The sequence below is a fragment of the Python bivittatus genome, unplaced genomic scaffold, assembly GCF_059951505.1.
Source record: "Python bivittatus isolate LINGU-HERP-01145 unplaced genomic scaffold, Pbiv_v1 ctg000480_np1212, whole genome shotgun sequence".
In the NCBI taxonomy this organism is placed as follows: domain Eukaryota; kingdom Metazoa; phylum Chordata; class Lepidosauria; order Squamata; family Pythonidae; genus Python; species Python bivittatus.
The window spans coordinates 48,374,568-48,387,757 of NW_028277075.1; positions in this window are offsets into that span (position 1 = coordinate 48,374,568).

Here is a 13,190-nt window from a genome sequence, read left to right on the forward strand (position 1 = left end):
AAAAAAAAAAAAAAAAGTTTTGGTAAAGTTTGTGGTTTCTCAGCAACTATAACTCTGGATGCTTCTTTGGATAATACTATTGCTGTGAATGCCAACAATTATTCTATCTCTGTTGCTGGATGTTCCACATTATATGTTTTATGTCTGCCATTTGCTCTTCTCTCAAAGTCTTCTGACACTGGTGCCGAATGGGCAAAGAATGCTTTAGACCATCTTTTGTTCACTATGTGACATGAAATACCACAAGTTTTTTTTCCCCCTGTGAATATGTTTTTGATATGTGCCATTTGCAGAGAAGTTACACTTTCAAAAAGCAGTACATAAATAAATAATGAGAAAAGTAAAACAATTTTTCTCCTTTTTTCTAAAAGCTGAAATTCTACCTTGCCCCTGAAAATCTGCAGGTTTCTTAGTAGGTATATCTCTGTGTTATATGTTATTTTCAAAATACAGTAATCTCTCCAAATTGTCACAGATGCAAATGATAATGTAAAATATGAGACCTAAGCAAATACTGTATACTCTGACTGGAGGCTTATGAATCTAAAATGAGCTAAATCTATTTGAGTTTTCACATCAAGATTCAAGGAGAAATTGATTCACTATAAAGCACTTTGAGATTTGAGTAAAAAGATTTCCCATAGACTGTTTTATTTTTTTGACAGAGTGGGACTAAAGTAGCAGTGATGGTAAATCTTTAGATGATATGAATCCTGCCCAATATCAACTGGATACTGTCAAAGATTTAATTATAATACATGTTTTTAATGTTCTGTGTATCTGTTCCTGTTAAAAGCTGAGATAGCAAAGATGAAAAGGGGAGAGCAGATCAGTCTCAAGCAAAAATCTAAGTTGTGCTGAAGCAAAATACAGATATAGTGTCCACCATAAAAACGAACACTTTCAAAACCTGTTTAAAAATTAAGCACTTGTTTTTCTCAGATGCTGGGGCGGCATGGCACCAAAGAATGACCCCTAAGTTGCCTTTGTTTTGTGCTGTTTTGCTTCTATTAATTGAATAGAACAAACAGAAGGAAAAATAACCAATACACAACATTTTAAAGGAAGAAAAAGAGGGGAAAAAAAGAAAGAAACCTAAAAAATTCAAAGGTATGGAAACATACAGGTGATACATTCACGGATATGTATATATAATAGTTCTACAAAAGCATGGTAGCCATGTTGCATTATAATAATCATGGCTAATTTATATCAATAAGTGATTCATTTGTAACTTGTTCAACTCTGCAGAACACCACATGTTGGGACCATATATCTATCTGTTCAGTGCTGAAGAATAAGTCTTTTAGCTACAGTATACTACATAGGTCATAGAGAATCCACTTTCTTTGACAGAAGTCAAATTCTATGCAATAGGAATATATCAAATCAAATCTTTATTAAGGTCAACGACCAGCATAAATAGGAAAATATATTTCAGAAGAATATGAACACCTGAGCATATTAAATCTTGTCTGAAAGTTGAGTTAATACATGTCATAGCATGCTCTCCAAAGGGAACAATTATAGAACACCGTACAAACAAATGAAATATTAATCTCATTGCCATTTCCCACAACATGACAATTTAGTCAACTCATTTCTAGATAAACATACTGAGTTACCTTTGAAGGGTGTTGTGCTTTGTTGTTTCAGAAGCCCCAGAACTTTGGCAGAGCTGGTTAAGAAGCTTGTTCCCTTCTGGAAAAAACCCCTCTCTTCACTAGTTTCAGTAGGATGCCATTGAGAAAGCTATCCTGAGTGACTCAGGAGAATGATTTACCCATTCACCTAGGTAAATTGATTTACCCGTGTGGGGTGGTATAGCCATACTGCTTCTCTTCACTAGATTTTATGGAAGACAGGAAGGTTGGAGTTTGCAAAAGACCTTTAGAGATTACTAAGAGATTCAGAGTCACCTGATTTGATTTGCCTCTTCAAAGTAAGTCTTTCTTAGATTGACAAATCTGTCTTAATGGGGTGATTTGCTCAAAGCTTCGCTCTTCTGAAATACTCCTTAAGAGCTTTACACACCCCATAAATTAGAGCAGGTGCAGTTCATTCATAGAAACAACACAAATATAGAGCAGAAGAGGGCACATAGGGGGGCGGCCATGGCAGGACAAAGTAGAAAGGGCTTGTTTAATACTGTAGAGCTTTCTGGTAAAATGCATGCATGTGTATGTATGTGTGTGTGCGTATACACACACACTGTAGTTTTGAAAACAAACAAGACAAAAGCTGATTGAAGCCTTATATTTCAAAAGTAATTCAATGAAGATTCTTGCTCTTGAAATAATCATTTCAAAGCTGAATCACATAACATCTTGAGATAGACTAAACTCCTACTGCTGACATTTGTAGATGGTTCATGAGCAAGAGTTTCACCCATCACGAATCTTCAGTTATATTGGTTTATTGTTACACCATTTCAGCTGGTTGTTAACAGGATATTTAATTCACTAGGAAGAAGTGTGTGCTGTGGTCATAAACTACATCATTATGGTGTCTGCTTCACCTCAGAACTGACAGAACCATTTTGTGCTGAATTATGAACCAAATTGAGGCAAATTTAATACCATAAATAAAATTACTGAACCTGCATTTTGGTCCTGCCAAGGCCACAAACCAAACCTGTTGCATCCCTGCAGGGTTTTTTGACCTTGTGAGAAGAAGAGATCCACAGCTAATTGCATCTAGGGGATGCTGAGAAGGCCATCATATACTGTAGATCCGAAAATCTGTGGGAGGTTGCCTGAAATAAATATGTGTTACAAAAAATCTTCCTTTAAAAAAAACTCGAGATGGGCAAAGAGAAAGGAAATTCAAAGTTGGGGTTATCCATGTTTCCTTACAATGTGCAAAGCAATCCTCAGAACCAAAATGTTAGGAAAACTTTCAAAATGTTTGAAATGTTTCTGATTTTTGCCATTACAGCTTCAAAGAGAGTAGCATAGGAACCAATTTTATATTCCTGTGTTTATTTTCTGGCCTGCCTAATTTCTGAGTTTTGCCTAGGGGAATTAAGCATTCCAGTCTAAGCCAATATAAGTCATCTTTATTTTGTTTCCTCTGTAAGCATGGCTCAATAATGAGCTGAAATTGTGGCTGTACGGTTAAATTTGTTTGACACTAGATATGTTTACCTACCTGGAGTACAAATATTTGGAAATAGGATGCAATACAGTAGGTGATAATATAAATTGCAGCTCCTGATTTTTCTATTCATATTAAAGATGTTCCATTCCCAGCATTGGCTCTGTCACTAGAGTCAACAATGCCTCAGGCAACAGATGCTGAGAACAAGCAGGAAATGTTCCTCTAACCTAACTTGTGGTTTTCAGGGGCAGTGGTAGGTACTATCCTATAACTGATACTGAAATAAGGTGCTGGTTAAGCTTTTGTACATAAAATATACAAGAAGCCTGCCCTATGTTTCATACAATTAAATATTTTACAAAAGTCACTTTCCTTTTTCATGACTGGGTTTCAGTGTTAAAATCTGCTACCTCAACTATGGCCAATTATTCTAGAAGAGATAAACATATGCTTGATTTCTACCACTTCTTGACTGCTCCACAAATTAACAAAAAGCTAGATAGCAGGGAGTTGTTTTCTAGGGTAGGTTTCTTCTCATACTGCCAGTTTTCTTAGTATCAGGTCCCCCTGCCCCCCAATCATTTGAACTTCATGCACTGTCCAGGTTTTCCAAGATTAAAAATATGTTTATATCAATCCATGATCTATGGAATCTCTCTTGGATGGTTAAATCTTCATTTATGTATGGTAGCCAAATGCCTCTCTATAACAAGAGAACTTCCCCAAAAAACAAGATATTCTATCATCTTGGTTTTATATTTCTTTTGCATTTTTTCAATTTTGAATGAACTGTAAGATGAAAAGAAAAAAATGCTGACTTATTTCACACTTGCTAGCATTATGTGTAAGATATAAAATATAGAACAGTAGTTGTTATCATGAGGAAAGTTATTATAGCATTAAAGCTTCCTCTCTGGGGAGTAGCATTGTACTGGTAGCTGAGTTTGAATAGTATAAAATATGTACAAGTTCACAATTATGGCTATAATTAGTATGGAAATTGCCCAAGTTTTGCTTTCATAATGCTAGCTGGCCAGGAAAGAATGAGCTGTGATATTTCCTTGATGCATACTATAGGAAGAGGAGGAGCTGTAATACTCATTAGTGAAATACATTAGCACATTATTTTACACCCACAAACAGAAGTGGCCTCATTACGTAAAAGAAATAAAAGAGCCATCCAACTACTCCTGAATGAAACTGTAATTTAATCTAATCACAGCAGTTCTATTTTAGATTACTTTAATTGCAGTTTGTAAAACAAACACAGATGGATGCAGATTATGCTTGCTATTTCATATTATTTCTAAATTAACACTGATTGAATTATAGTACTAATAAAAGTGAATATTTGGGGATTCATTCATAGGAGTGCTAGAATAATCAGCTGCTTCAAAGGAAATGCTGAGGAAAATGTGAACCTGCTGAAGATGTTAATTAATGCTTTTAAGCAACTCTTAAAGGAATGGCACTTTTTTTTTTTTCACACTTATGCAGAAGTTTGAAAAGAGACATGGATGTTTTAATGAACAGTGGAAAAGAGCTTTGCTTGTGTTTGCATGAGGTATGAAGCAATTCTCCCTAATCATTTTCAAGGCATACACAGCCGAAACAAATACAAATTCTGTTTTCATACGGCGCAACATATCCTATAACACTTTGTTTTTTTAAAAAAAACCTACTTTATTTCTGTTTTGAGAAAGGGTGAATATGGAAATTTATTTTTCTGTTGGTTTCTGCTGAAGATCATACCTGTACAGGGTATGCCAAAAGGCAGGCCCCATAGACATGTTATTATATAAATGACATAAAATGTTCAAATTGGATGCCATTTTCTTCTAAGCACTTCCTTACTTGTTTGGCACATGACCTTTGAACATTCCTAAGTACAGGAATATTTCCTCTGGGGGGGGGAACCTTAATAATATATTGTGATTGGCCTACGGGGCCTGACTTTTGGTACACCTGTATATTTACAGAAATAACTTCAGCTCATCAAAGAAGGGAAAAAAGTTCACTCAGGATCAGAAAAAAGTAATAATCTACTGCTCTTTAGCTATAACTGATGTGAAACATAACTCTGATGCTCTGCAGCTTATTGTAGGAGCATTGAGTGTATATATGCAATAATACAGTATCTCCAATCTCTTTTCCTCATATCTGATAAGAAATCATTTTAATTCTAATGCGAAATCAATTTTTCAGTAAGACAGAATGCTATCTTTTGCATTATTTTGATCATATTCCATGCAGGATGTCATTGCCTAACGATGAAATAGACTTGGTACAAAAAGATATGGCATGGCCTTGTCAGGATTTTCTTTCTCATGAGAAAGGATTCATCCCGTTATCTTTACAACAATAACAAATAATATTGTGACTACAGAGATCATGTGAAAAACACCTGTTATTGTGTGTTGTGTATTGTGCTATTTACTGCTGCCTATTGGCGTGTGTATGCTAGTTACCCAGTGGGGGTGGCATAGAGCTATAATACAAGGAGAGGAAAATGTGCAGCCTCTCTGAGTAGTTGTTAGTTGTTTTAGTGTTAGCCACTATGTAGATTTTATGGGCTACGTAGTTGTAACAAAGTACCAAGTAGTGTACCTCTTCTCTAAGAGTTTGTAGCTAGAGATTTTGTTAAGCTTGTGTTGCTAATAAGTCTTGGATGCTACATTAAATGAGAAGATGTGTTTTCCTTTATATTTTGTATGATATTTGCATTTTATGGATTTTTGCATTTTTATCAATAAACACCAGTTAGTATATATTTTCTGACTGGATTTCTTTGGGAAACAGGAAATGGACATTGCAATGTGTTTGCTTTCATGGCTAATATTTTCCTGGAGTTTTTGCTGCACTCTGCACAAACAGGAGTGTTTGTGATTATCACTCTGCCCGACAGGCCTATCACATTCTCAGGTACGTATGTAATTCCAAAACATAGACTAGGAATTGCTAGCCAAAAGCAAACTATTGCCAGCCATACTAGGTACACCACACGAGGAAATCAACTCCACAAAACTACTTTTATTGAGATTGACTTCTTGTAAGTCTGATTGCTTTGTACTTCTTTCCCTTTCTTGTATTTCAGTGAATTAGAGAGGTGCCTGCCTTGGTTGTTTCTGAATGTTATTTCATTATTCTGGATTTAAAAATGCTTCAGCCCCTTTTGCTTAGAGAATGGAGCCTGCATACTTCCACCAGGGTCAACTTCCTTACTTTCTATAACTATATTTGATACCTGACTAAGCCCTTCCATTTGTATATTTTTGTGTCAGGGTAAGGTGATATGCAACATGCAATGTAATACTTGTGTTCATACAAGGAGACCTCATCAACTGATTGGGGCAAATTTCACCCAACATTATTGAGATATATGTTTTGATTTGCTTAGGATAACTAATGCTTCTAATTTGGCTGCTATTATTTTTATTATTATAGTTGGTCACATAGTCAGCCAGATGTTTAGACAGGATTTGGCATTTTGATCCTCCTATTGAGTCCTTCCCAAGGACCTGGGATAGGCAAATGTTCTTGTCTGAAGGTGTTAAAAGTATCATCGCAGGATATAAGCTGTTCCAAGTAAAGCTGCCTTTTGCAATTGACTGATGGTGATTTTATCAATGCTGATGATATTCAAGTAGTGCTCCAGATATTTTGGGATTGCACCTAAGGCACCTATAAGTATTGGTACTATCTTTGCTGTATTTTGCCATAGTCATTCTACTTCTATTTGCAGGTCTTTATATTTTGTGATTTTCTCCAGGTCTTTCTCTTCTCTTCTGCTGTCTCCAGGTATTGCAATGTCCACTACCCAGACTTTTGTGTCTTTATTATCAACAATTGTTAAGTCTGGGGAGTTATGTGGCAGGTGCTTGTCTGTTTGAATTCTAAAGTCCCAGAGCACTTTAGCTTCTTCATTTTCTATTACTTTTTCTGTTCTGTGGTCCTACCAGTTCTTACTTGCAGACAAATAGTATTTCTTGCAGATATTCCAATGCGCCATTGTTGCTACTTTGTCATGCCATTGTTTGTAGCCAGTCTGTGCAATCTTCCTGCGGCAGCTAACTAGGTGGTCCACTGGTTCTTCAGCTTCTTTGCAGAGGTGGCATTTGCTATCTGTTGCTGTCTTCTCAGTTCTGGCTTTGTATGCATTTATTCTTAAGGCTTGGTCTTGTGCAGCCAGAACGAGCCCCTCTGTCTCTTTCTTCAACTTTCCCACTCTTAGCCATTGCCAGGTTTGTTGTTATCTGCTTTGCCTGCTAGTTCTTTTGTGTACTGGCCATGTAATATTTTGCCTTGCCATGTGTCTTCGTTTGGTCTTTCTTTTGGGCCAGTTTGGTTTCTTTGATATTCAGTAAGCCTTCATGGTGTACTAGCTTCAGTGCATCTTCTTCACTGTCCTTCAGATATTCTTCCAACGCCCCTTTTTCTTCTTCAACTGGTGTACTTGTAACATTCCACACTCACCTGTCCTCCTTGGTAAGTAGAGTTTGTCAGCGTCACTGCGTGGATGAAGGGTGTGATTCATTTTCATTATCTTTCTGACCTTCCTATTCAGAACTTTTAGTTCAGCTTGAGTCCAGGCCACTATTCCAGTTGTATAACTAATGACTGGAATTGCCCAGGTGTTAATCACCTTGACGGTATTTCCACCACTGAGTGGATCTTCTTCACTCTTCTGATGTATTCACTACTAACCTTCTTCTTGATTTCAGTGTGCTTGATGTTGTCAGCCTAAAGGATGCCCAGGTATTTGTAGTGACCGTCTTCATCCAGACTCTTGATGTTATTTCCATTGGGCATCTTGATTCCTTCAGTTTTCACTATTTTTCCCCTGTTGATGGTAAGGGTGGCACATTTGTCTACTCCAAACTCCAGTGCAATATCTTGGCTGTATATTTGGACAGCGTTGAGCAGCGATTCTATTTCAGGTGGTGTTTTTCCATACAGCTTCAGATCGTCCATGTAAAGGAGGCGGGATAACCTGGCAGATGTTTTTGATGTTTGATAGCCATGGCCTGGCTTGTTCAGTATTGTTGACAGAGGAATCAGTGCAATGACAAACAGTAGTGGTGATACTGAGACTTTTGAAAGATTCCTCTCTTGAAGTTAACCTCTCCCAGTCTATCATCATTGACCAGCAACTGTGTCTTCCATTTTGCCATTGATCTTTGCACAAAGCTTCTGATGTTTCTACTGACTCCTGTTATTTCTAGGCACTTGATTATCCAGTCATGTGGCAGGGAGTCGAATGCCTTCTTGTAATCAATCCAAGCTACACTGAAGTTGGTCTTCCTTCTCTTACACTTTTCCAAAATCATCTTTTCAATTAGAAGTTGATCTTTTGTCCCTCTGCTGTTTGGGCAGTTTCCTTTCTATTCAGGTGAAAAGAGCTTGTTTTCAACTAGGACCTGCTGGATTGCATCAGCCACCATACCAGTTAGCAATCTGAAAGTTATTGGCAAGCGGGTAATTGGCCTGTAGTTGCCTGGTGCTGCCCCTTTTGCTGGATCTTTCATTATCAGGTAGGTTTTGCCAGATGTTAATCAATCTTCAGTTTCACCTTTTTGCAGTATGTTGTTAAACTGCATGGCAATGAGTGGGTGCATACCAGTCAGATGTTTCAACCAAAGACCATGCAGTTCATGTACACCTGGTGCTGACAATTCCTTGTCCTTTTCTCCACCATTTCTGCTATTATTACAAGTTCTTCCATTTCAGCTTATTTTTTATTCTTATCTACCTCCTTTATTCAAGCTGCATTCTTGTATTTCTTTGGGTTGTCCCATAGCTGCATCCAGAACTGCACTGTTTCTTCTTTGTCAGGTGTTGATTGGTTCATTGTAGTCTCTCCATTGATGGATTGGTAGAAATGTTCCTGATTCAACTGAAGTTGGAGATTCTGTCTGTAGTGTGCAATTTGAGCTTCGTATCTGCTGATCTTCTTGTCTATGGCTGTTATTTGCTGCTTTATTATCTCCAGTGCTTCCTTGATTTTCCTTGTTTCTAGGTGATATTTCTTGATCAGGTATTCTTTGGTCTTTTTGTTGTTCAGCTTCTTTTCTTTCATCTGTTCTCCCTTGCTTGCATCTGATCTTAGCATGCTGATCTTATTTTCCCACCTGATCTTCCATTTTGGTGGTGCACTGTTTGGCTTTTTTTCTTGTTTGTTGACTTTGGATCCAAGTATAACTGCAGCCATGCTGTACATCAGTTGGTTTGTGTCGTGCAGTGAGCTGGTGCTTATATTTGATATTATAGTATTGGCATTGTTTAATACTTGTGGTAGCTGTTTCTTCATACAGCTAAGGGCCTTGTTGTTATTTATTCTTTCTTTCTTTCTTTCTTTCTTTCTTTCTTTCTTTCTTTCTTTCTTTCTTTCTTTCTTTCTTTCTTTCTTTCTTTCTTTCTTTCTTTCTTTCTTTCTTTCTTTCGCCATTGACCTACCAAACTCAGTGAGCATCCTCTGAAACATTCTTCTATATTTTTACCATCTAAGTGAGAAGAATCATTCTTCTCATTCTTCATCAAGAAGAACAATTTTGACCATTCTTGGGAGAGTCATTTCCATTAATGTTATATTATTCTACCACCAGGCAAATGTCATTGATGCTATGGTATATACCTTCCTTTCTTATTGATTTTGAACTCTCAGACTAGACAGCTAGAGAAGTTAATTTGTTTCAACCTTCTATAGAACCCTCAAGATATGTTCCCATGTATAGTAGTAACTTTGTACTACAGTGGTTTGTTGACGACTGACCACTAGAAGATATTATATGACCAGTTTCATTCTTGTTGGAACTCACCTGGCATACGTGTTCAGTCTTATATATTGTATATTCAACAAATTGGACATTCAGTAGTGAGTCAATATATAAACGGTATAACCTTTTCATTTTCCATGGCATTTCAACATGTGATATAAATCAGACTTATTTTTTTTCCTCTTCCTCTGAGTGCTATTGGATTACTTTAAATTCTGTATCTGCTATTGTAATATCATACAGCTTCATTAGTTTACCATTTTCTTTAATGTATGCTGCCCTAAAAGTCCTTCCTGAAATGTAATACAGTCATTCTCAGAATTAATAACTGTTCATGGCCACTTTATCATGTTGTAACAGTTGTTAGTTGCCCTTAGGACTCTTACTGGGAAGAGTGGTGAAATTAAATAATTAATAACTAAATAAACATTTTAATTCCTAATAGTTGGCCAACCTAGTAAGCATTAGGAAGCTTGACTGGGCACCCATCTCTAGAGATGAGCCTGAATGTCTTTACAATGGTTCAATTCAATTACTGGCATTTTATGTTCCTTTATACTGTCTGATTTAATTTGTGCTTTATGTATCCTGTCATACTGATGTTATAATTGAACCTTTACAAATGACATTCATTAGTAATGGGGCAGAATTTATCAGTAGCAATTTAGAGAGGCATATTTATCAGGAAAGCTATCAGATGGCTATTCAAAAGGGAAGTCATTTAAGGCCAAATCAGAAGATATGGGGACAGACCTTAGTAACTTTTAGCAGCTGGCAGCCTCTTAGATTTTCAGACTTCATAATTTACAGGTAGTCCTTGGTTTATGATGGTAATTGGGACCAGAATTTCCCTTGCTAAGCAACACAGTTGTAAAGTGCGATGTCACGTGACCACATTGCTTAGCGACAGCAATAACGGCAGTCCCCATTCCCATCATTAAGCAAGGTTCATGGGTCGCTAAGCAAGACCTCCTCACAACTTACTGCCAGCTTCCAACAAGCAGTCAGTGGGGAAGCTGGCAGGAAGTTGCACATCCCAGCCTGCTTGCTCTCAGGTGGGCAGGCAGGTAAGTGGCTGCTGCTGGGTGAGTGGGGTGTGCAGGTAGCTGGTGCAAAGTAGCGTGAGCATGGCAGGGCTGGGGATGGCTGCTGCAGGGCATGGGAGGGCACATAAGGGTGTGCAAGAAGCCAATGGGGTGTGGTATGAGGGCAGTGGAGATGGGAATGGCTACTGCAGGGTGCAGGAAGGCACACAAGTGTCCACAAGGGGCCAGCGCAGCATGGCATGAGTGTGGCAGGGCTTGGGGTTGGCTGCTACAGGATGGGGGAAGGTGTGCAAGGGTGCACAAGGGTGCACAAGGGGCCAGTGTGGCACAAGCATAGTGGGGCTGGGGGTGCTGCTGCAGGGTGTGGGAGGGCATGTGAGGGTGCTCAAGGGGCCAGTGCAGTGCAAGCCTGGCATGTCGGGGGTTGCTAGTCCCAGATGTGGGAGAGTTACCAGAGTGACTTGCAACCTTCCCTACTGACTTCACCATTGGCTTTGCAATCAGTGGCCATGGCTATCACATGACCGTGGGATGCTGCAACTGTCATAAGTGCAAGCCAGTTGCCAAGTGCCCAGATCACAATCACGTGACTGCAGGGATCCTGGGTCAGCCAGAACTTTGAGGATTGATCATAACCACCACTTGTTCAGCACCGTTGTAACTTCAAACGGTCACTGAATGAGTGGCCGTTAACCATGGACTACCTGTATTTGCATCTAAGCAGCTGTTGCTCAATCAGATACACTTATATGTTTTTATGAACAATATTTAAGAGATTCAAATATATCCGATAATTCGCTTATTTGTAATCATTCTGTTTATCACATTATCCTCCCATGTACCTTGGAAAGAAGAATTAGAGTTTGGCTGGTTGGAAATAGATGCTATGTGAAATTTTGAAGACGTCCACGAATGTCTCCATTCATGAGTTTCCTTACTAAGTTTTACTTCCCAAGTAATTGGACAATATCCATTTACATAAAACCAGGCTCACCTCTGCCTCATGTATTCATGCCTCATTTCCTCACTTAATGCCTTTTCATTCCTGTTATTTATTTTCTTTAATATTACATTTCCAGTATACGGCAGTATGAGTCATTCTCATTGCCATCCCTAGCAGCACCCTCCAAGGGCTGTGAAACAGTAAGAAGATTTAAAAAGCTTTTCCATCCAGTCAGAGGAGCTAACCTTTATTATAATGGCATTTGGTTTGCAACAAGACTCAATTCAGTAAAGAATTATTTATAATAAGATTTCAAAAAGTATCCTGCTAGTTCCGAGATGAGGAACTGGATGCCGAACGCTAACGCTCAGCAGTTACAGCAAGCATGGCCAATAGTCAAGGATACTGGGGGCTGTAGTTCAGGAACTTCTGCGGAGGCAGGCATTCTCTTTATTCTCAATCTTCTAAAGCACTCTACAAATGCAAGTGAATGCAAAACACAGTCCCATTTGCAAATTTTCCAAGAGCCATGCATGGCGTGAAAACTGATTGCAAGTTGGAGGCCAGTTCATTTGCACAGGGAGAAACAAAGGTAATGTCCCACCTTCTTAAATGGTTATAGCTATCTTTGCTCATTTCTTTTCTTTCTGTCTCACCTTTGATTATTCTTGATTTCTGCTCAGATTGCAACAAATCATATATCTGTTAGAAACTGACTCGCCTCATCTTTAATCCGAGAGCCTTTATAGGAGTTTAGAGCCGCCTTACTTCTGCTCCAGCTTAGACATTTCTTGCTCATGGGTCAAACAACGCTAACACTACAAACATAATTTGCACCCTAACCTAAGATGTTGCCATCTTGTGGGACCTAGGAAGCATCCCGCCCCCCAGAGATAAGGACGGTGCTCTCTCTCCTGCAGTTCCAGAAACTTTGAAAGCCTGCCTTTGGTCTCAGGCCTGGGGTTGATGTTCGTTATTTGTTTAATGACCCTGGTTCTGTTTTGTGCATTGTGTTACTAGAGCATGTTAGTCCAGTCTGCCTGGTGATTTCATATTTTTAGTCGCTCATATGTCTCTTTTAGTTTTGGGCACCACCCAGAGTCCACTGGAGATGGGTGGCCAATAAAAATAAAGAAAGAAAGAAACAAGCAAACAAACAAATAAGCCAAGCCTATAATAATGTGTGTGGGCCAGTAACTCCACCACTGCTTTTTAGCTTCCACATCAGACAATAGACTAGCTAAACATTCTGGTCTTAGTAACTTAGGCATGATGACATCCTGTCTGAGGTGCTTCTAAGTATATGTTTCTATGCCTAGAAGTATTAGA